The 22,909-nt window shown below is 47.2% G+C and overlaps 1 long non-coding RNA gene across 2 annotated transcripts in view; it reads left to right on the forward strand.

Moving 5' to 3' along the window:
• The window catches only part of LOC310838767, a 31,637-nt gene extending 9,301 nt beyond the window's left edge, over positions 1–22,336 (forward strand). For both annotated transcript variants that reach the window (XR_014561154.1, XR_014561155.1), the window contains exons 3-4: positions 12,969–13,060; positions 22,024–22,336. This is a non-coding gene — a long non-coding RNA (uncharacterized lncRNA). The remainder of the gene's footprint in view (positions 1–12,968; positions 13,061–22,023) is intronic.
• Positions 22,337–22,909: the final 573 nt, after the last annotated feature.

Here is a 22,909-nt window from a genome sequence, read left to right on the forward strand (position 1 = left end):
GAATTGCATACTTTTCTTTTAAAAGCCTGCAAACCATAAAATTAACTTAGCTTTTGGGAAAGCCAATCTTCCAAGCACTTACACGTCCCTGGAAATTCTTTCCTGTGGCATTTCTTTGTTTACACTGCCCTCTTACGGTTTCTGGTAAAACAGCATCTGTATCTAAATTTGTAAACATTTTATTGCGGTTCCTTACATTATTATTTTTCTCTCCTTGGTCCTTGTCTTAGAAAACCATGTATCATTATTGTATTGTTCCTTGTGCTGGACAAGGATCTGGGAGACCAGGGTTCAAATGCCCACTCGGCCATGAAGCTCACTGGGTGATCTTGGGCCAGTCACTCTCTCTCAGACTAACCTACCTCACAGGGTTGTTGTAAGGTTAAAAAGGGAGGTTGGGAGGGGGAAGTGTGCTTGCCATCTTGATCTCTTTGGAGAAAAGGTGGAATTATAAATGTAATAATAAATAAATATTTCCGATCAGTCTGGTTCTTGACTGATCTACTCCCTCAAGAAGATGAGGACCACTGAAAAAAAGACGATTAAGAAGAACCCTGCTGGATCAGGCCAAAGGCCCATCTAGTCCAGCATCCTATTCTCCCAGCAGCCAGCTAGGTGTCTGTGAGAAGCTTGTGAGCAGGCCCTGAGTGCAATGACACTCTCCCCATTTCTGCCCCCAGCAATTGGCATTCAGTCGCATTACTGCCTCCAACAGTGAAGGAAGAACATAGCTGTGGTGGGTAGTTGCCATTGATAGCTGCTTCTTCCATGACGTTTTCTGATCATCTTTTAAAGCCATCCAATTTGGCTGCTATCACTACATCTTGTGGGACCAAATTTAATGGTTTGGGTATGTGCTGTGTGAAGAAGTGCTTTCTTTCGTCTGTCCGGAATCTTCCAACATTCAACTTCAGTAGATGGTCCTGAGTTTCTAGTATTGTAAGAGAGGGCGAAAAAGTCCCTGTCCACTTTCTCACACCATCTTATACCCCTTTACTCAACTTTTTTTTTTCAAAACTGAAAAGGCCCTTCAGCTTTGTTTGTGTAATGGGGCTTCTCCCCCTCTTCCCCCAGCATATACCCCATGAAACCCCAAAAGTTGGCTCTTAGGGGGGTTGGGAGAGCCTCCACAACCCTGCATGCAGGGAGGAGAGGGGAGATCACTCCTTTGGAACTATCCCCTTAGTGTGATGTTGAATTCCTCCTATTATTATTGTGCAAATATTATGCACACGTGTGGCATGGGTTTGTGCCCCCAAATACCCCTGCTCCCAGTTTGTTGTACGGATAAAATGGTGCATGTACATCACTTCTAGCCACTTGGAGGAAAGGCAAGATCTAGACATATTCAATGTGGTTTTGCTTTTTGGCTGTAGGCTAATGAAATCATACTTCTTGTGAATCCATGATGCGTCTCGTGATTAAGTCCTGAGAGGTGCTGCATAGGGTCTACAAACAAGAGTTATAGATGAGGAGTAGAGATCTTTTGCTGTTAAGCACTCAGCATCAGAGGCATAGCTGGGGAGGGACTGGGGGGCGGGGCGCACTGGGTGCCACACTGCAGGGGGTGGTACTTAACTCCTGGGAGTGACATGGTGGTTTGGGTGCCTGCAGGCTCTGCGTTGTCCAACATGGCAGTGTGGGGTTTGCATCTGCCTGATGCCTCTCCCTATAGCTGAGGGGGAGGCAGCAGGCAGACTCCTTGGAGGCTCCTCCCAGCATGCCCTGCCCCAGCTCACTCCACCTGGGCGACTCGCCTTGTCCCCGGGCACAGGGCATGCGCACTGCCCTGGGTGCCCGAGCGGCTAGGTACACTGCTGCACAGCATCATCGAAGGGCAATGGGATATTCTTAGGGAACTTCCAGGGGACAGATGGAAAAGAGTTTCTGAAGTAATGTATAGCTGATTTTATGGCAGGGGGAGAGGAAAGGATAGATAGATAGATAGATAGATAGATAGATAGATAGATAGATGATAGATAGATAGATAGATAGATAGATAGATAGATAGATAGATAGATGATAGATAGATAGATAAATAATAGGTGCTAGTACTCAGAATTTGTTCTCTTACTTGAAGACTGATATTAGTAGAAACAAAATATGATGCCTTTTCTTTTCATTCTGATGGATGTACATGTAAACCTGTGGTCCCTACAGCAGGTGTCTAATGGAGCAGCTAGCAGTGTGGCTTGTACAATCTGGTCTTTGTAGAACACATCATGTGTATCCATTTGACACTGCAGCTTAGATTGCTTGGGAATTATGCTGGAGAGTTCAGCATATCCAGGAGGAGACACAGAAACTCTCACAGAACTTGTAAATTTGGTGGTTACTTTCCATATGTACTCTGCCAAAGACAAAATGGTAGAGAAGCTAATTGAACAAAACAAACTGATCGTTTGGCAATCTATGTGATAATCGACAAGGTTCTTATGGACACAATGCTTGCTAGGGGATGGCAAGTACGAAGAAATGTTGAGTGTATTAGGAACTGTCTGGGAAGACTAACAGTGACGGCAGTATTCTTCATCTGAGGAACTTGGTTTCTTTTTTCGCTCCATCTGTTTTCTGCTTCCTAATGTGCTGCTGGCATGACAACTTTTCCACTGTCTATTCACTGCTTCATTCCCATGACAAGCCATGGGAATCTCTCCTGAGTGCAGGAGTCAGTGTGGGATTGTATCTCAGTTTGATTCATCCCTTCTGGATGTCGTATATGTTGTCAGCTCTTTGGCAGTAGTCTTTCTGTGTTGAGAGAATAAGAACAAAGCAACTCTCTTCAAGGCTTCAGCGGTTACTTAATTTTGAGAGGCATGACCGCACACACGTAGCTTTTAAACTGCAGAAGCTATGGACTCTTACCATCGGGTCCTTGGGGGTGCAGTGCACAGGGCTTTGTCCATTGTACCTGGCTTCACAAATTCCACAAATCAGCTGACTGGCAGTTTGTGAAGTTGCGTACATAAGGCCCCCATAACAGTTCAAGCTTCAGGACCACCAAAATGCAGGTCTGCCACCGGCTGCAGCCCAGCCCAGTTTCAGCTATCAGACCAATCCTCTCCTGCCCCTTTCACCTTGCCTAGCCTTGCCAAAGCCCAGTAGTCCTTGTTCTAAGGTGCAGCAGGCACCAAAGCTAGGCAGGCAAGCAAGCAGTCCCACCTCTCCTTCTTCCTCTTTTTTCCATCCTATCCTCCTTTCTTGTCACTTATACAGCCACTGCTGCCCCCTTCCTCTTACCTCTCCACCACTGCTTGCCAAAATGCCCAGGGAGCAGCTGCAGCGAGATCAGGCACTCCCTTTCTACAAATACCATTGGGGTGCCCAGCATGCCATGGGAGAAGGGCCCAGATAAGCCACTCCACCTTTTAACTTGCTGGCTACCACTGTCTCCTACCTAGGACACACTGCACGAGGCAGGGCCAACAGGTGGGCATTAGGCAGAGCAAACCAAGAGAGTGGCCTGCTTACAGAGACTTCCCCATACCCTGGTCTTCCGCTTTGCTTTGCAGTTCGTAGCCTATGTGGGTGGAAGTGCTTGGGCAGATTAGGGATGTTGTCAGCTGTATACATCCAAGAAGCTAGAAGTGTGCTAGTGTGTTGGAGATCTTTAATCTGCCTTGATTTCCTGCCTTTCATGGTCTTGTGTTATCATTAGTATCATCTTACAATACAATATCCTGACTACTAAAGTGATTTTTTAAATGCCTGTACTTGAATTTTAAATTAACAGGGCAGTATAAAGAAAAAGGACAACTCCTTACTTATTTTCAAAGTATTGTATTCACTCAAACACCAACCTATTTGAAGCCTTTTAAAAATTGCCTTTAGGGTGAGGGGGCAACACTGCTAACTTTTGCTCCCTACGGTACTGCCCCCCCCCCATTTGATAGCACCGCCATTAGAAGTATGTGTAACATGGCTCTGCAGCCTTAGTAACCTTCTCCCTCACAGTATCCGAGAAACTTTTAAAAATCCTTAATTTATAAATTATATGCTTATAAATTCCCTTTAGTACTTTCCAGAATAGTACTATAAAGTCTGGGAGGGGAAATGTACCTACACCATTTCCTGCAGCAATGCTTTGCCATTTTAGAAGAGTTTCTACTTTAATATATGTAACTTAGCATATAGGCATCTGGCTGGCCACCGTGTTAACAGGTTGCTGGATTAGACCTGATCCAGCAGGTCCGTCTTATGTTCTTAGCCATAAGATATTGTGATAGGCAGTGGCTTAGATGGCTTTAAAAGAGAACAGGTAAATTCAAGAAGGATAAGGCTATCAATGGCTATTGGCCATAACTGCTAAACAGTACCTCCATATTCAGGGTACCAGATACTGAAGACAAATGGAGTATGGTTATCCACCACATACCCTATCACGGATGGAAGCAAAGTACTAAGCTACAGTGACCTTTGGCCCAATCCTGCCAGGAAGACAGGACTATGATCAGAGAAGGGAGAGGGAAGTCTGAAAGGAATGGCCAGACAACACTTTGTGCATTACCACAAGTGGCCACATGATGTCACCAGGTGCCAAGGTACTCCTGATGTTTGCAAGGAGCAGGTCAATTCAACTCTGAATAATTCTTAAGCAGCTGGCCCAACAAAAAACTCCTACCGAAAATCAGAACAATTTTGTTTGGCAGGAAATGAATCTTGCTAGTTAGCAACAATAGGTTTCTCTTTAAAGACAGTGTTTTTCATCAGATTAATTTTGAATCCTTCATTTTGTTTATAATCTTTCTCTCCCTTTGTCATTTGAGGGGTCTTGTGTGTTGTTGTTTTACAGTGAGCAGGAGGCTATGCTCAGCATTCCTCCTTTCTTATAAACCTTAATACAAGATTTCAATGTGGGCTGCTGAGATGTGTTTGTAGAGTTTTCTGACACAGGTGCTGAAATATACTCGGAGTCGCAAAGTGATTTCATGCTCTTTATTCAGCTCATAGTGGTGAGGAGGAATGAATGAAAGTCCCCTCAAAGTATCTGCCTTATATACATTATTTACACAATGGGCTGCACATGATTGGCTAATTCCGGAATTGTACTGTAAACCAATCAGGTTGTGGATTCACTTCAATCTGGAGCATGATTGGGTGGTTCCTGCCAACCAATCATACTGCTGCATTGTTCTAGGATCAATCAGACTGCTGCATTCTGAATCCTATTGTTCTAGGACCAATCAGACTGCTGCAGTTTGGATCCTTTTCGACTCAGTACATAACACCCCTCCCCTCTAAGTTCCAGTCCTGCCCGGGAGGTCGCATTCATAGTCCTCAAGGTACGCTGGTGGCCTACGTGTGCGTTGCGGCCTGGGGTGTTCCCTGGTCCGGGGTTCAGGTTCTGGCTCGTGTTCCAAGGATGCTGGCTGTGATGGGGCTGTTTGGTCTGGCGCCACCGGCTCGCTCAGTCGTGGTTCTGGTTCCGGTGTCCTTTCGGCGTCCCGGGACCTCTCTGTATTTACTGGTTCTGCCTCTCCTGCTGGACCCTGCTGCTCTATGGGCCTCACTGCCCCACTGTTCCCCTGGGACTCCTCTGACCTGTCCTCCTCCTCCTGGTTTTCTCCCGGGAATCGTCGCCGTATCTGGTCACAGTGGCGGCGCCAGCATTGCCCCCCATCCGTTAGCACCTCGTACGACACGGGGCCAGTGACCCTGGTGACTGTGGCAGGTACCCATGCAGGGCCTGCCCCAAAATTCTTTGCGTACACTGGGTCCTGGGCCTCGAAGGTCCGGGGGTTCCCGCCTTCCCCCACCACTACCTCATCCTGAGCTCTATCGGGGTGAAGGCGGTCCAATCTGATTGCAAGGCGCCGACCCATTAGTAGTTGAGCGGGGCTCCGGCCAGTCGTTGAGCTGGGGGTGCTGTGCTGTGCTAGAAGGAATGTGGCAAGGCGGTACTCCCAATCCCCTTGCGTCATGCGGCGAAGGGTGTCCTTGGTGGTCCGCACCATGCGTTCTGCTTGGCCATTGGTGGCAGGGTGGAATGGCGCCGAACGGATGTGGCGGATGGCGTTCTGCGCTGTGAAGGTTTGGAATTCTCCTGACGTAAATGCAGTCCCGTTGTCTGAGACAAGAGTGTCAGGGAGCCCGTGGGTTGCAAACAGCCTGCGTAGTACCCGGATGGCTGCGGATGTAGAAGTGGACGGTACCAGTGCGACTTCCAGCCATTTGGTGTAGGAGTCCACCACTATGAAGAATGTTTTCCCCTGAAAGGGGCCAGCGAAGTCCACATGCAGGCGTGACCATGGTGCTCGGGCGGACTCCCAGGACTGGACTGGGGCCCTTGGGGGATCTGGGCGGGATTCTTGGCAGGCCTGGCAGTGTTTGACCCAGGCCTCTATCTCTCCGTCAATCCCCGGCCACCACACATAACTCCTGGCAAGGGCCTTCATTCTTACTACCCCAGGGTGTGTCTCGTGTAGGGCTGTGAGGACCCTTTTGCGGAGGGGCTGGGGAACAACGACCCTGCTTCCCCATAACAGGCACCCCTTGTGGGCCGACAGTTCATGTTTGCGGGTTGTGTAGCTGGCGAATTCTGGCCCGGGGCTGCTGCTGGGCCATCCCCTCCACACCCAGTCCAGGACCCGGGAGATGACCCTATCTTTCTTGGAATGGTGTGCAACTTCTTGTGCCTGAATGGGGCGGTCGGGAAGCAGCTCCAGGCTCATAACCTCTTGTGCAGGTGCAGGGTCGGGGCCTGTTTCTGGTAGTGGTAGCCTGCTGAGGGCGTCCGCATGGCCCATCGCCTTCCCAGGGCGGTGAATCAGTGCATACTGGTAGCTGGCAAGGAAAATTGACCACCTGAGGACACGAGGAGACAGCACTTGGGGGGTCTGCTTTTCGGGGGCAAACAAGCCAAGCAACGGTTTGTGGTCAGTCACCACGGTGAAGGGCCGCCCGTACAAGAAATCATGGAATTTTTTTACTCCCTTCACGATTGCCAGGCCCTCCTTGTCGATTTGTGAGTAGTTCCGCTCGGTTGCGTTGAGTGTCTGGGAAAAGTATGCCACCGGTACCTCTCTTCCATCTGGGAGTTGGTGTCCCAGGACAGCGCCAATGCCATAGGGTGAGGCGTCGCATGCTAGCACCACCGGCAGCCTCTCGTCGAAGTGTGCCAAGACCGAGTTTGAGACAAGCAAGTCCTTGACTGCCTGGAATGTGGCCTCCTGGCGCTGGCCCCACACCCAAGGGGCCCGCTTGTCCAGGAGTCTGTGTAGGGGCTCCGCTACCGCCGCCTTGTGGGGAAGGAAGGAATGGTAAAAGTTCAATAGTCCCAAGAAGGCCTGAAGTTCAGTCTTGTTTTTGGGCGCTGGGGCATCACAAATGGCCCGTACCTTGTCCCCAGTCGGGTGGACCCCTTCTGCGTCCACCATGAATCCCAGAAAGTCCACCTGGGGCACTCCTAGTAGACATTTTTCCCGCTTTACCTTGAGACCCGCTGTCTGGAAACGGTGCAGAACGGTGCGGAGGCGGTCCTCAAACTCCTCTGGTGTGGGCCCGGCAATCAACACATCATCGAAGAAGGGGGTGACGCCAGGAATCCCTTTAAGGAGAGAGTCCATTAGATTCTGGAATATGCCTGGTGCCACGCTGACACCGAATTGCAGCCGCTTTACCCTGAATGCTCCTCTGTGCGTCACAATCGTCTGTGCCTCTGCTGTTGCCTCATCTACTGGCAGCTGTTGATATGCTTGGGCCAAGTCCAGCTTGCCAAAAATTTTCGACCCAGCCAGGGTGGCAAGGACATGGCTGACCACTGGCACTGGGTATGCATGGGCCGTGAGGGCCTTGTTTATGGTACATTTGTAGTCTGCGCAGATGCGGACTGAACCATTAGGCTTGACAGGTGTGACGATTGGGGTTTCCCAGGGGGCATTAGGTACCGGTTCCAGCACTCCTTGCTCCACGAGCTGGTCCAATTCCTCGTCTATACGGGGTTTCAGAGCGAACGGGACCCGGCGGGCCTTGAGCCTGACCGGTCGTACTGCGGGGTCAAGCTGTAGAGCAATGGGGGGGCCCGTATACTGTCCCAATTTCCCATCGAAAACCCCCGGAAATTCCTTGCATATGGCGTCCACGTCCACTTGTAAGCTAGTGTGGTTCACCCCGGTGACAGCTAGCCCCAGTGGTCCAAACCATGCCAATCCCAGTAAGCTAATGTAGGGGCCCTTGACCACAAGCAAGTCTAGTTGCCGCGTCCGCCCTCGGTATTGCACCCTGAAGGTCCCCACCCCCATTGTGGGGACCTTACGTTTCTGGAAGTCCCGGAGGGTGAATGGGGCCGGCCTGAGTTTGGGACCCCCAGTAGGACACAGTTTCCTTAAGGTCCTTGCCGAGATTATGGATAGAGTTGAACCCGTGTCAAGCTCCATGCGGCATGGGGCCCCCTCTATCTGTACCTCTACATAAATTTTCTCTATGTTGGGGTGGGGCAACTGGTATACCTGGAAGTCCGTGAGCTCCGTCGAGTTGCCTTGGTGCGTTGGGCCCCGGGACCTGGGGCTCTTGGATTGGTCATCTGATGCCTGGCGTCGGGTGGGCCGAGCCCAACACACCCGGGCGATGTGTCCCGATTTTCTGCACTGTCTGCACTCTGCATTGCGGAAACGGCAGGTCCTCCTCTCATGACTTTCTCCACAGCTTGCGCAGTTCCCTCCTTCTCGTCGAGGCAGCTGTGGTATGTGGGCTGCTTGAGTGCGCTGCTGTACTCGGTGCACCTCCTCCCTGTCAGATCCTGAGTCGTCGGTGAGGTCTTCATGGTGGACCCTCGGTTGGGACGGCTGGCTCGGCCGTGCCTCTTGTGTCGACCTCTCGGCAGCTTCCGTTGCCAGGGCCTCCTCCAGAGCGACCTGGAACGTTAGGTTCTTCTTAGCGTAGAGGCGTCGTTGCAGCCTCTCATCCCTCAGGCCACCGACGAGGCGGTCACGAAGCATGTTCTCCAGCTCTGAGAAGTTGCAGAACCGGGCGGCTTGGCGGAGAGAGGTCACAAACCCAGTTATGGTTTCCCCAGGGGCTTGCCGCTTTGCGTAGAAGGCATTTCGACGAGCCACCACTGAGGGCTGTGGCGAAAAGTGCCCCTTCAGCTGTTCCATTATTGTTTTGTATGGAACAGTAGCCACGTCTTCAGGCGCAAGGAGAGCCCGGGCGATTTCAAATGTCTCCTCTCCGCAGACGCTGAAGAATATTGCCCTCTTCTTGGCGTCTTCATCATCGGTGACCCCTTTGGCTTCTAGGAGGAAGGTGAAACGGGAGGCGTACGCTTCCCAGTCTCCAGATGCTGGGTTGAACGGCGAGAAGCTGCTGTCAGTTGCCATTCTGAGTTCCTTGTGTCCCGGAGCTGAAGCCTGGATACACGGTGCGAGGCAGCAGTGCGGCAGGTGGCGGTGCTGCGGTGCTGTGTGTGGCAGTCAGCTCAGCGGGATCCCATCCTCGTCGCCAGTGAAATATACTCGGAGTCGCAAAGTGATTTCATGCTCTTTATTCAGCTCATAGTGGTGAGGAGGAATGAATGAAAGTCCCCTCAAAGTATCTGCCTTATATACATTATTTACACAATGGGCTGCACATGATTGGCTAATTCCGGAATTGTACTGTAAACCAATCAGGTTGTGGATTCACTTCAATCTGGAGCATGATTGGGTGGTTCCTGCCAACCAATCATACTGCTGCATTGTTCTAGGACCAATCAGACTGCTGCATTCTGAATCCTATTGTTCTAGGACCAATCAGACTGCTGCAGTTTGGATCCTTTTCGACTCAGTACATAACAGGTGCCAAATTAAATTGGCTCGCCCTAGCTAGTGTATTTAGCTTGTCTTGGGCAGGGATGTGTGTGTGGTGTTGGTGTATTGGGCCTGCCCTGCCACCACTGCCAGATACACACACACACACATTGCAGATTAAACTCTGCCCCATTCACTCGTTGCTTTATGCCCGCCAGCTCAATGTATGCTTTGTTGCCAACCCACCTGTTGCAATGTTATGGTGTATCACGGTACTTGGCTTATGCTTGTTAGGTTGATGACTTATCCGTCACTAAAGAAGAGGAACTACATAACCAAAAGAAAAGGATCCAAAAGAAAACAAGGACACAGATCTCAATAAAGTTTTCATTATCTTACCATAATTAAATAGAAATACATCTCGTTCACCATAGTGGGTAAGACAGTATTCAGTTGACCTGTGTGCCTGCTCAGTCTGCTGCCAGCTGTTGCCTGTTGACAAACAGCTTGAAGATTCCGCCTGCTTTCGCTTTTTTGGGTTCTCTGTATCTTTAAACTGGACTTGGATTGGTACTGCTTCACATGGAGGAATCTTTCCGTCAGAAGACTGCCCTCTGACAGCCCTTCAAATAGAGATTTGTCCTCTGTAAAGGAGGGCACATGGGAACCCAGATTGGCGGGGCGGGGGGGCGGGCGGAATAACTGGAGATGCTTGGGCACTTTTGATTTACAGTTAAGGCCAGAAGGTAAAATATATATTTTAAATAAGAGCAAAATCTCTTAAAATATAAAGAAGAAAAAAATTACCCAAAATGTATACAGTGGTACCTCTGGTTACGTACTTAATTCGTTCTGGAGGTCCGTTCTTAACCTGAAACTGTTCTTAACCTAAAGCACCACTTTAGCTAATGGGGCCTCCTGCTGCCGCCATTCGATTTCTGTTCTCATCCTGAAGCAAAGTTCTTAAAGTCCTGTATACCTGAAGGAGCGTCTCCACCCCCATCGTTCAGCTCAGACACTGAGGTCCAGCGCCGAGGGCCTTCTGGCGGTTCCCTCATTGTGAGAAGTGAGATAACAGGGAACCAGAGAGAGAGCCTTCTTGGTAGTGGCGCCTGCCCTGTGGAACGCCCTCCCTTCAGATGTGAAGGAAATAAGCATCTATCCTATCTTTAAAAGACATCTGAAGGCAGCCCTGTTTAGGGTAGTTTTTAATATTTAATGCTGTATTGTTTTTAACACGCGATTGGGAGCCGCCTGGAGTGGCTGGGGAAACTCAGCCAGATGGGTGGGGTATAAATAATAAATTATTATTATTATTAACCTGAAGTGTATGTAACCTCAGGTACCACCGTATAGATACACCCAAGTTCTTTAAAAAACAACAACTTGTCAAAACAGTTTTCTGAAGGCCTAAATGTAGGGAGGACTGCATGGCCTCTTATGAATCTGAGACTTTGGTTGAAGCAAGTTGCCTTGACCGGTGCTCTGCTTAAAGACCTCCAAAGAAGGAGACTCCACCACACTCCTTGGCAGCAAATTCCACTGTCGAACAGCTCTTACTGTCAGGAAGTTCTTCCTAATGCTTAGGTGGAATCTTCTTTCTTGTAGTTTGGATCCATTGCTCCGTGTCCGCTTCTCTGGAGCAGCAGAAAACAACCTTTCTCCCTCCTCTATGTGACATCCTTTTTCTATATTTGAACATGGCTATCATATCACCCCTTAACCTCCTCTTCTCCAGGCTAAACATGCCCAGCTCCCTTAGCCGTTCCTCATAAGGCATCGTTTCCAGGCCTTTGACCATTTTGGTTGCCCTCCTCTGGACATGTTCCAGTTTGTCAGTGTCCTTCTTGAACTGTGGTGCCCAGAACTGGACACAGTACTCCAGGTGAGGTCTGACCAGAGCAGAATACAGTGGCACTATTACTTCCCTTGATCTAGATGCCATACTCCTATTGATGCAGCCCAGAATTGCATTGGCTTTTTTAGCTGCCGCGTCACACTGTTGGCTCATGTCAAGTTTGTGGTCAACCAAGACTCTTAGATCCTTTTCACATGTACTGCTCTCAAGCCAGGTGTCACCCATCTTGTATTTGTGCCTCTCATTTTTTTTGCCCAAGTGCAATACTTTACATTTCTCCCTGTTAAAATTCATCTTGTTTGTTTTGGCCCAGTTCTCTAATCTGTCAAGGTCGTTTTGAAGTGTGATCCTGTCCTCTGGGGTGTTAGCCACCCCTCCCAGTTTGGTGTCATCTGCAAATTTGATCAGGATGCCCTTGAGTCCATCATCCACACATCCATTTGCTTTCCCCTGTGGGAAAACTGCTCTTTGCTGCTGAATTGGAACTCTGAGAATCACAGAGACCCAGAATGTGGCTCAGCATAAGCCCTTTTCCGCTTCTACCTCTATTGCTAGCAGCAGTAATTCTTCCAAATACCCGCTGCTGGAAACCACAGAAGAGGAGAGCGCTGTTGCACTCTGGTTCTGTTTGCAGGCTTCTCACAGGCAACTGGCTGGCCACTGTGAGAACAGGATGCTGGACTAGATGGGTCACTGGCCTGCTCCAGCAGGCTATTATGTTCAGGCATTCATCTGAACATGTGAGGTCTAAAAAAGGAACAGGGGGATATATGCAAGCCCTGCCCCCAAGGCCCTATGTTTAGGACATCCTTTCATACTTGTGCTCTTTGAACACAACGGTCTCGAGGGGGCTTTTACATTTGTTGTACAAAATGTGCTTAGAACTGCAGTAGAGAGCAGGTCAGATCCAATAGTGATGCAGACAAAGTGACAGTAGTGTTGGTGAAGCTACAAGATCATAATAATTTTGGCTGTGAGTCCTGGAAGACCTGCTCCTTCTGCCTTGCAGGCCTTTTTCCCACTTGGCTGGAAAGGGCGGGGTCTTGACTGATGCAAGCTACAAAATTGAGGCTGCTGAACAGACTATTGGGCTAGGGCGGCTGTTACATGGGGCGGGGGGGGAGAGATATCTTTTTGTATCTTTATTTTAGATCTTGGGATTTATGTGGACATTATTCAATGTATTTTTTTTGTTTAATTATTGTTCATGACTACATTTATTATGTTGCAATTGTGTATATTTCATGTTGCAACCTGCATTGAGCATGGTTTGAACTGTGGAAAGGCAGCATACAAATAAAATTATGTATGTATGTATAATTTTGCTGGCTGTTTTGCTGTATTGTAGGAAATACATTCAAGCCAGTGCTGTTTATCCTTTACAGGGACTTCTGGCAGTGTTTTGGAACAGGGATGTGGAACATTTTTCCACCCTAAAGGCTACATTTCCTTGGGAGTAATCTTCCAGGGCTTACAGGTTAATGATGGGCAAGACTCGAGACAAGAGTGGGGACGCAATAGATGTGACTCTCACCTTTCTACAGTAAGCTGCATTCCAGTCATGCAAAGAGGTTTCTTTGCAGCCACTCACATGCCTACACATCTCCGGCCTCCATCCAGGCAAAGAAGACACATTAATACAGTTCAAGAATACATTCCAGTCTGGCAAAAGCAGCAAGCAGGGCGTGGAACAGGGCAAGTGGATGATATGGCCTGGGCAGAGTCCTGGGGGCCAAATAGAAAGGCTTGGGGGCACATTTGGCTCCCTGTTCTCAGGTTCTTCATTCCTGTTTTAAACAAACTTCAGAAAAGAAAGTGAAATGGAGGAGAAGGGGAATGGTGGCATGGGTAAAATGGAAGTACAAAGAATGGATGCCAAACATGGCAGGAGGACAGTGGATAAGCAAACACAAGGGAGGGAAGGAGGGAGATTGTGCTGTCGAGGCCAGAAGCAATCTGAAATACTCACTGCTCATTTTGGATTAGTTTACCTCCACCTTTCCACATCACACTGATGCCCTTTGCCTTGTTGTTGTTGTTTAGTCGTTTAGTTGTGTCCGACTCTTCGTGACTCCATGGACCAGAGCAGGCCAGGCACTCCTGTCTTCCACTGCCTCCCGCAGTTTGGTCAAACTCATGCTGGTAGCTTCGAGAACACTGTCCAACCATCTTGTCCTCTGTCGTCCCCTTCTCCTTGTGCCCTCAATCTTTCCCAACATCAGAGTCTTTTCCAGGGAGTCTTATCTTCTCATGAGGTGGCCAAAGTATTGGAGCCTCAGCTTCAGGATCTGTCCTTCCAGTGAGCACTCAGGGCTGAATTCCTTAAGAATGGATAGGTTTGATCTTCTTGCAGTCCATGGGACTCTCAAGAGTCTCCTCCAGCACCATAATTGGCCATTTCAAATCCCTGTTTTAAGCCATGGGGGTATTACTACAAACAACTGCATGTAAAATCCAGCGGACCTAATAACATAGTAAAGAGTAGCATGTGAGGTTCCAGGGGAATTTTTTCCACATAAACTTTTTTTTTGGAGGGGGGGGATTGGTATCATTTGTTCACTTGTCACCATTTGTCCCCAGTCTTTGAGACAAATTACATATTTTTGTTAAAAACCAGCAATTTCACAACTGAGTTATTTACCAACCCGCAGACAGATACCACCTAGATTCTCTTATCTGCTCATTTTCAATTTGTGAAATTGACACATTCATGACAGGTGTGTACTAGTTATGATAGCCATTTGCTGCTTCCAGAATAAGAGACAGCCCATCTTGGAGTAAAAGGTAAAGGTAAAGGTACCCCTGCCCGTACGGGCCAGTCTTGACAGACTCTGGGGTTGTGCGCCCATCTCACTCAAGAGGCCAGGGGCCAGCGCTGTCCGGAGACACTTCCGGGTCACGTGGCCAGCGTGACATCGCTGCTCTGGCGAGCCAGAGCCGCACACGGAAACGCCGTTTACCTTCCCGCTGGTAAGCAGTCCCTATTTATCTACTTGCACCCGGAGGTGCTTTCGAACTGATAGGTTGGCAGGCGCTGGGACCGAGCAGCGGGAGCGCACCCCGCCGCAGGGATTCGAACCGCCAACCTTTCGATCGGCAAGTCCTAGGCGCTGAGGCTTTAACCCACAGCGCCACCTGCTTCCCCTTTTTGGAGTACTATAGAGTTAATGTGCTTGTGTCTTGCTTGTGGGTTTCCCATAGGCATCCCGTTGGCCACCGTGGGTAGTAAGATGCTGTGATAGGAATTTTATGGTTTTAGATATATGGCGACGTTCATAACCACATGTACATAGATCAGCACAGGAAAGCCAACCTGGAACCATTTTGATTCCTAAACTGAGCAAATGTTTCTCTGCATGGTCAAAATGGAAAAGTCTCCCCATTGTCTCTTTCCTCACAAATCCTGTCTTAAGGACACATTTAAGATACAAAGTGTGAGCCTGTGACCTGGCCCAGGAAATAAGTATTTTACCACTACAAAAGAATGGCCAGGCTCCCCAGGAAATCCAATCAAGTAACCTGCCAGACAGGAGATAAACAAGGACAAGAGAAAAACAACATTTAAATTTCTGTGATGTAGGTGGGATGTATCTGAGGGGTGGTCTGAGGTTACACCCCTTCTGTGATGTATGCATAATGTTTCTGGGGGTGGTCTTGATCTACAGAATGGGAATTTCAAAAGTCTTTATAAACCCTTGCACAGCATTGTTCTGGGTCCTCTTCCTCTCCTGCGTGTGAGGGGAGTACCCTGTTGCAACAGATCAATAAAGATCAAGCTTACTAGCTGCTTTGCTTCTCAATATTCTCTGGTTGGCCTCTGTTATTTTCTCCTACCAATAGGGAACCTATGTAAGGACTCTATATGGGCTCTTGGATACCCCATAAGGGAAAAGGGCATATTTTTATTTACAACAATGCTAGACTGGCTGGGCCTTTTGGTTTTATCCAGCAAGGCTCCTCCTCAACTTCTTATGAACAAGCTGCCTGATTCATTGGAAAGCCGCTTCATATGGGTTGCATTTCTGAAAAACTTGGTGATGTGGACTGTGACCCACAAAAGTTTATTGGATTTGTTGGTTTTTAAGACCCTTTGCTTGTATTTAAGTACAAAAATTACATTTCCGAAGAACATCACTTTACTCGTGGCGTAATTGGACTTGTGGGGAAATGGATTTCTAATTACTGTTGCATTTTGAATCTTAGAAAACTTCTAGTGCTCTACAGTATGCTAATGTAGTCTGGTACAACCATCATGCTATTCCATTCCCACCTAATGGATGGCCTTGTGGCAATCTCGTTGCAAGGGAATTAGCTCTTCAGCGCTTTTTGTTTTCAGTGAAATCAGGGCAGTAGTGTGCTGCAGTTTCAGAAAGATACATTTTTGGCATCCAAAGAACTAAATGCAATGGGCAGTATCCAGCCAAACACGTTCACTAGTGCAAGCACAGCAGAAATCCCCCCTCCCACACTTTTAGATCTGTTGTGGAGTTTTTCCCAACCCTCTGCAGCAGATTTAGAGGGCACAGGGTTGAGAGGGGAGGGAGGGGAAGTTCGGTTGCATAGCCAAAAGTGCTTGCACCAGTGGAATGGCTGAGTTGGCTACTTCCCAAAATATTTAAAAAACAAAAACTGAAATAGCAGGGCCTTGCCCCAGGGAGTGGCAGTCACCACTTCTAATGAGCACATTAGAATGCTATAGTAAGAGAACACAGCACTCAAAGATCACAAAACGATGCAAGCATGAGGGGAAATTTGTGTCACTTATCATTAGGCACTGTCCAGGGGCCTGAGCCCTGGGCCTTTTTGCACCAGGTCCTGGATCTGTTGCCCCTCCCCCTTTAAAATAAATAAATAAATAAATAAATAAGCAAGCAAGCAAGCAAGCAAGCAAGCAAGCAAGCGGACTTTGCTTACAGGGCAACTGAGCATTCCACAAAGTGCAGTGTTGGTAAGATGCCAACCATCTGTTACCTTTATTTGTTCGAAGGCAGTGCAGCAACTAGGGAGGGGCTTGTGATAGAGAAGCTTCTTGAGTGACCATGAAGCTTACTGTGTGATGGTGGGCTAGTCACTTCCTTGCAGCCTAACCTACCTCTTAGGGTTTTTGTAAGGGGAGAGACTCCATCAGGCAAGGCCTCCTTCCACCTGCCTTGCCCCACCCCCTGGCCCTGGGATTCTTCATAAGGAAACTGTGCCTGGAGGAAGAACTGTGAGGGGAGAGACTTCATCAGGCAAGGCCTCTTTCCACCTGCCTTGCCCCACCCTCCAGTCTCTGCTTCTCATTTTGTATTGTATTATGTTGTGCACTGTGGTTTGTTGTTGTTTTATTGATTGGAGTTTAGAAATTACTTATTGTAACTGTTGAGTGGATTTCTGTCTAATTTTGAAATGCTGATATTTAATATTATTCTATATTATTTTAATGAATGTTGAATGTTACTTTATTTGCATATTGTATATTGTATTATGCATATTGTCTTATTTATATGATGTTAGCCGCTCTGAGCCCGACTTTGGCTGGGGAGAGCGGGATACAAATAAAATTTATTGTTATTATTAGTATTGTTGTTTGTTGTTGTTGTTTAGTCGTTTAGTCGTGTCCGACTCTTCGTGACCCCATGGACCAGAGAACGCCAGGCACCTCTGTCCTCCACTGCCTCCCGCAGTTTGCTCAAACTCATGCTGGTAACCTCGAAAACACTATCCAACCATCTCGTCCTCTGCCGTCCCCTTCTCCTTGTGCCCTCCATCTTTCCCAACATCAGGGTCTTCTCCAGGGAGTCTTCTCTTCTCATGAGGTGGCCAAAGTACTGGAGCCTCAGCTTCACAATCTGTCCTTCCAGTGAGCACTCAGGGTTGATTTCCTTCAGTATGGAGAGGTTTGATCTTCTTGCAGTCCATGGGACTCTCAAGAGTCTCCTCCAGCACCATAATTCAAAAGCATAAATTCTTCGGCGATCAGCCTTCTTTATGGTCCAGCTCTCACTTCCATACATCACTACTGGGAAAACCATAGCTTTAACTATACGAACCTTTGTTGGCAAGGTGATGTCTCTACTTCTCAAGATGCTGTCTAGGCCTGTCATTGCCCTTCTCCCAAGAAGCAGGCGTCTTTTAATTTCGTGGCTGCTGTCACCATCTGCAGTGATCATTGAGCCCAAGAAAGTAAAATCTCTCACTACCTCCATTTCTTCCCCTTCTATTTGCCAGGAGGTGATGGGACCAGTGGCCATGATCTTCGGTTTTTTGATGTTGAGCTTCAGACCATATTTTGCGCTCTCCTCTTTCACCCTCATTAAAAGGTTCTTTAATTCCTCCTCACTTTCTGCCATCAAGGTTGTGTCATCTGCATATCTGAGGTTGTTGATATTTCTTCCGGCAATCTTAATTCCGGCTAGGGATTCATCCAGCCCAGCCTTTCGCATGATGAATTCTGCATATAAGTTAAATAAGCAGGGAGACAAAATACAGCCTTGTCGTACTCCTTTCCCAATTTTGAACCAATCAGTTGTTCCATATCCAGTTCTAACTGTAGCTTCTTGTCCCACATAGAGATTTCTCAGGAGACAGATGAGGTGATCTGGCACTCCCATTTCTTTAAGAACTTGCCATAGTTTGCCGTGGTCGACACAGTCAAAAGCTTTTGCATAGTCAATGAAGCAGAAGTAGATGTCTTTCTGGAACTCTCTAGCTTTCTCCATAATCCAGCGCATGTTTGCAATTTGGTCTCTGGTTCCTCTGCCTCTTCTAAATCCAGCTTGCACTTCTGGGAGTTCTCGGTCCACATACTGCTTGAGCCTTCCTTGTAGAATTTTAAGCATAACCTTGCTAGCGTGTGAAATGAGTGCAATTGTGCGGTAGTTGGAGCATTCTTTGGCACTGCCCTTCTTTGGGATTGGGATGTAGACTGATCTTCTCCAATCCTCTGGCCACTGCTGAGTTTTCCAAACTTGCTGGCATATTGAGTGTAGCACCTTAACAGCATCATCTTTTAAAATTTTAAATAGTTCAGCTGGAATGCCATCACTTCCACTGGCCTTGTTATTTGCAGTGCTTTCTAAGGCCCATTTGACTTCACTTTCCAGGATGTCTGGCTCAAGGTCAGCAACCACACTACCTGGGGTATACGAGACATCCATTTCTTTCTGGTATAATTCCTCTGTGTATTCTTGCCACCTCTTCTTGATGTCTTCTGCTTCTGTTAGGTCCTTTCCACTTTTGTCCTTTATTGTGGAAATCTTTGTACGAAATGTTCCTTTCATATCTCCAATTTTCTTGAACAGATCTCTGGTTCTTCCCATTCTATTGCTTTCCTCTATTTCTTTGCATTGCTCGTTTAAGAAGGTCTTCTTGTCTCTCCTTGCTATTCTTTGGAAATCTGCATTCAATTTCCTGTATCTTTCACCATCTCCCTCGCATTTTGCTTGCCTTCTCTCCCCTGCTATTTGTAAGGCCTCATTGGACAGCCACTTTGCTTTCTTGCATTTCCTTTTCATTGGGATGGTTTTCGTTGCTGCCTCCTGTATAATGTTACGAGCCTCCATCCATAGTTCTTCAGGCATTCTGTCCACCAAATCTAAATCCTTAAACCTGTTCCTCACTTCCACTGTGTATTCATAAGGGATTTGACTTAGATTGTATCTTACTGGCCCAGTGGTTTTTCCTACTTTCTTCAGTTTAAGCTTGAATTTTGCTATAAGAAGCTGATGATCTGAGCCACAGTCAGCTCCAGGTCTTGTTTTTGCTGACTGTATAGAGCTTCTCCATCTTTGGCTGCAGAGAATATAATCAATCTGATTTCGATGCTGCCCATCTGGTGATGTCCATGTGTAGAGTCGTCTCTTGTGTTGTTGGAAAAGCGTGTTTGTGATGACCAGCTTGTTCTCTTGACAGAACTCTATTAGCCTTTGCCCTGCTTCGTTTTGATCTCCAAGGCCAAACTTGCCAGTTGTTCCTTTTATCTCTTGACTCCCTACTTTAGCATTCCAATCCCCTATAATGAGAAGAACATCCTTCTTTGGTGTCACTTCTATAAGGTCTTGTAAGTCTTCATAGAATTGGTCAATTTCAGTTTCTTCAGCACAAGTAGTTGGTGCATAAACTTGGATTACTGTGATGTTAAAAGGTCTGCCTTGGATTCGTATCGAGATCATTCTATCATTTTTGAGATTGCATCCCAGTACAGCTTTCGCCACTCTTTTGTTGACTATGAGGGCCACTCCATTTCTTTTATGGGTTTCTTGCCCACAGTAGTAAATATGATGGTCATCCGAACTGAATTCACCCATTCCCGTCCATTTTAGTTCACTGATGCCCAGGATGTCAATATTTATTCTTGTCATCTCATTTTTGACCACCTCCAACTTACCCAGGTTCATGGTTCTTACATTCCAGGTTCCTATGCAATATTTTTCTTTACAGCATTGGACTTTCCTTTCGCTTCCAGGCATATCCGCAACTGAGCGTCCTTTCGGCTTTGGCCCAGCCGCTTCATCAGCTCTGGATCTACTTGTACTTGCCCTCCGCTCTTCCCCAGTAGCATGTTGGACGCCTTCCGACCTGAGGGGCTCATCTTCCAGCGTCATATCTTTCATATGCCTGTTGTCTTTGTCCATGGAGTTTTCTTGGCAGGGATACTGGAGTGGCTTGCCGGTTCCTCCTCCAGGTGGATCACGTTTGGTCAAAACTCTCCACTATGACCTGTTCATCTGGGTGCCCTGCTCGGCATAGTTCATAGCTTCTCTGAGTTCTTCAAGCCCCTTCGCCACGGCAAGGCAGTGATCCATGAAGGGGATTATTAGTATTAGTATTGATCAAATATGTACAGTGGGAAGCCACAACCACTGCCCAGAACTCACTGAGGAATAGAGTCCAATCTGCAGGCAAAGTACTGGGCCTAGAAAATCCTGTTGCCGTCCTATAGCTCAAAGCCTTGACAGCAGCTAATGTTTGTTCGTTTTCCTTCTGAAAGTGAACCTAAACTTGCATATATACAAATGTATACATATAAATGCATACATATAAATCAGCATATTTTATGCAACCGTGTCCCAAATCCTTTTCAGTAGTTAGCAACACGCCTGCCTGTGACACTTACACAATCATATTCTGCACAGTATTAGCAGTAAAATAACAAGGGGCGTGCTATTTGGAGAAGAACCACAATTTTCCTGTGAATGAATAACTGTGGTTTGATGCTGAGAAAGCGTCTCTTCAATGGAAACACTTCCTTAGGAATCTTGATGCAAAACAAATGAGTAAAAACTGCACAGTTACTGTGGAAAAGAAAAAGAAAATGTCTTGAAATATCTTTACAAGAAGAAGCACAAAACGACATTGGTCTGATGGGGCAAACTGAGGCTGAGTAACAGCTTGAAGAGAGAGTGGAGACCATCAAATGCCACAGGACCACTATATCTTTAAAACCTCACACTGCAGACATATCCCAGTCTCATCCTGATCACCAGGAATAGGAGAGTAGATAAGAAAACAGCAGAGGCCTCTTTAAAGAATTGGGGGGTGGGGGTGCATTTGAAAGAGCCTCTCAAAACCTTTAGGGGAGTGAGACATGTTTTAAGATTGTGAAATCCTGCCTTTGGCTATAGTTCCAGTTTAAGCAGGTAAGTGGTAGGGAGCCTGGGTTACCAGCAGCCAACAGATTGTTGACTGGAGTCAGCATTTCCACTATCTCTTTTGCCCAAGGCAAAAAAGATAGTGATGATGGAGAGGGGCTGCAGGATTTTGCTCTAAATGTATTTGGGGTTGTTTTTTTCTAACCCAAGAGCAGCATTGTAACATTCGAAAAATGTGAATGCCAGTGGATATCAAGTTCTGATTGGCACATTAGTCCAGGAGGTGCAGATCAATTTGGTTCATACTGAAATTCACAAACTGAATTCCTCAAGCAACTGCTCCCCCTAGCTAGACTACTGCAATGTACTGTGTGTGGGGATGACTTTGGAGACTGTTTGGGAACTACAGCTGCTGCAAAACACGGTCACTAGATTGCTAGCTGGCGCCAGATGAATAAAGAAGGCCTTCCCTGTGGCAGTGGCAAAAATCTTGGGGTCTCAGATTTCAGCGGTGTTCTGTGTGATGCCAAAATTCAGTGCCCCTCCACCTATCTCGCTTCATTGTAAACCATAGTTGCAGCACCCGCAAGGTTCCGCACCCAGTGCAGCTGAACTGGTCACAGTCTCCTAAATCTGCCTCTGGCTATGATGCCCCCCTGGTCTATGGAACTCTCTTCCCAATAAGCCTTGAGTGATACCCAAGTTATTGCCTGTTTGGCACCAGGGGAAGATCTTTTTATTTCCCCATACTTTTAACATCTGATGAGATTTTAATACCCATTCTAGTATTTCATTTTCACGCTGACTTTCCCCTGCTGTTTGTATTATGGAAGGAGTTCTATGTCTTCATGTTCTCTTAATTTTGCAGGTATACTTGAAACTACTGGAGACAAGACTGGAAACATGAAGCCATGTCTGGAGCCTGCAAGTCTGCAAGATACAGTTCAATCTAGTTCAAGCATTTAAATGTGTATGAAAGGTCTGGTGCTTATTATGAATCTTTAGTGAGTGCATTCTGTCTCTCTGTCTCCAGCCTCTAACATCATTTTTGTTTTCTCCATGAATTGATTTAAGTGACATAGCAAGTTTAAATTCAGTTGGACTGGTTAATGAGAGGAATATATTATTTTGCACTTACCTGTATGAATGCCTGCAAATTAAACAATTTCACGTTCCTGCAAGCAGATCATCCCCATTTGACTCACAGCCAGGCTCAGTATCCTTCCAGCTGCCTGCTATGGGAGGACCATATGCAAAGCCCGGTGGACTACTTCCCAATTCAGAAGGGCTTCAGGTAGCACCTGTGTGGTCAGAACTGAGCTAACCATTGTACGAAGCATGAGTGAGGGATATCTCTATTGTCTAACAGGTGATGATGCTCCTGAGTATGAATAGCAATCTTTGCTCTGTTCCATCAGCTAAGCTATTCTATAAGGTCACTACAGTATAGTAGTGACCATTTCATGACCATGCGGCAGGAGCACCAGGGCCCTCCGCTATACATTGGGTGAAGTGAAAACCTTTTCTGCTACAGAATAGTGCTTGTGTAGCCTTTAGTAGAGCAGTCTCACTTTCCAAAGGAGGCATGGTAGGGTTGAGACCACTGTTTGTCGGCATTGCACACATCCATTTAATTGGCCATTATCTAATGGTGGTGCTGAGCTACATATAAAAGTGGATGAGGGTGGCAGAAAAAATGGTCAGCTGGCAGTTTTGTACCGGACATTTCAGAAAGAGAGGAGGACAAGGCAGCA

The sequence above is a fragment of the Podarcis gaigeae genome, assembly GCF_964106915.1.
Source record: "Podarcis gaigeae genome assembly, chromosome: 2".
NCBI classification, from domain to species: Eukaryota; Metazoa; Chordata; class Lepidosauria; order Squamata; family Lacertidae; genus Podarcis; species Podarcis gaigeae.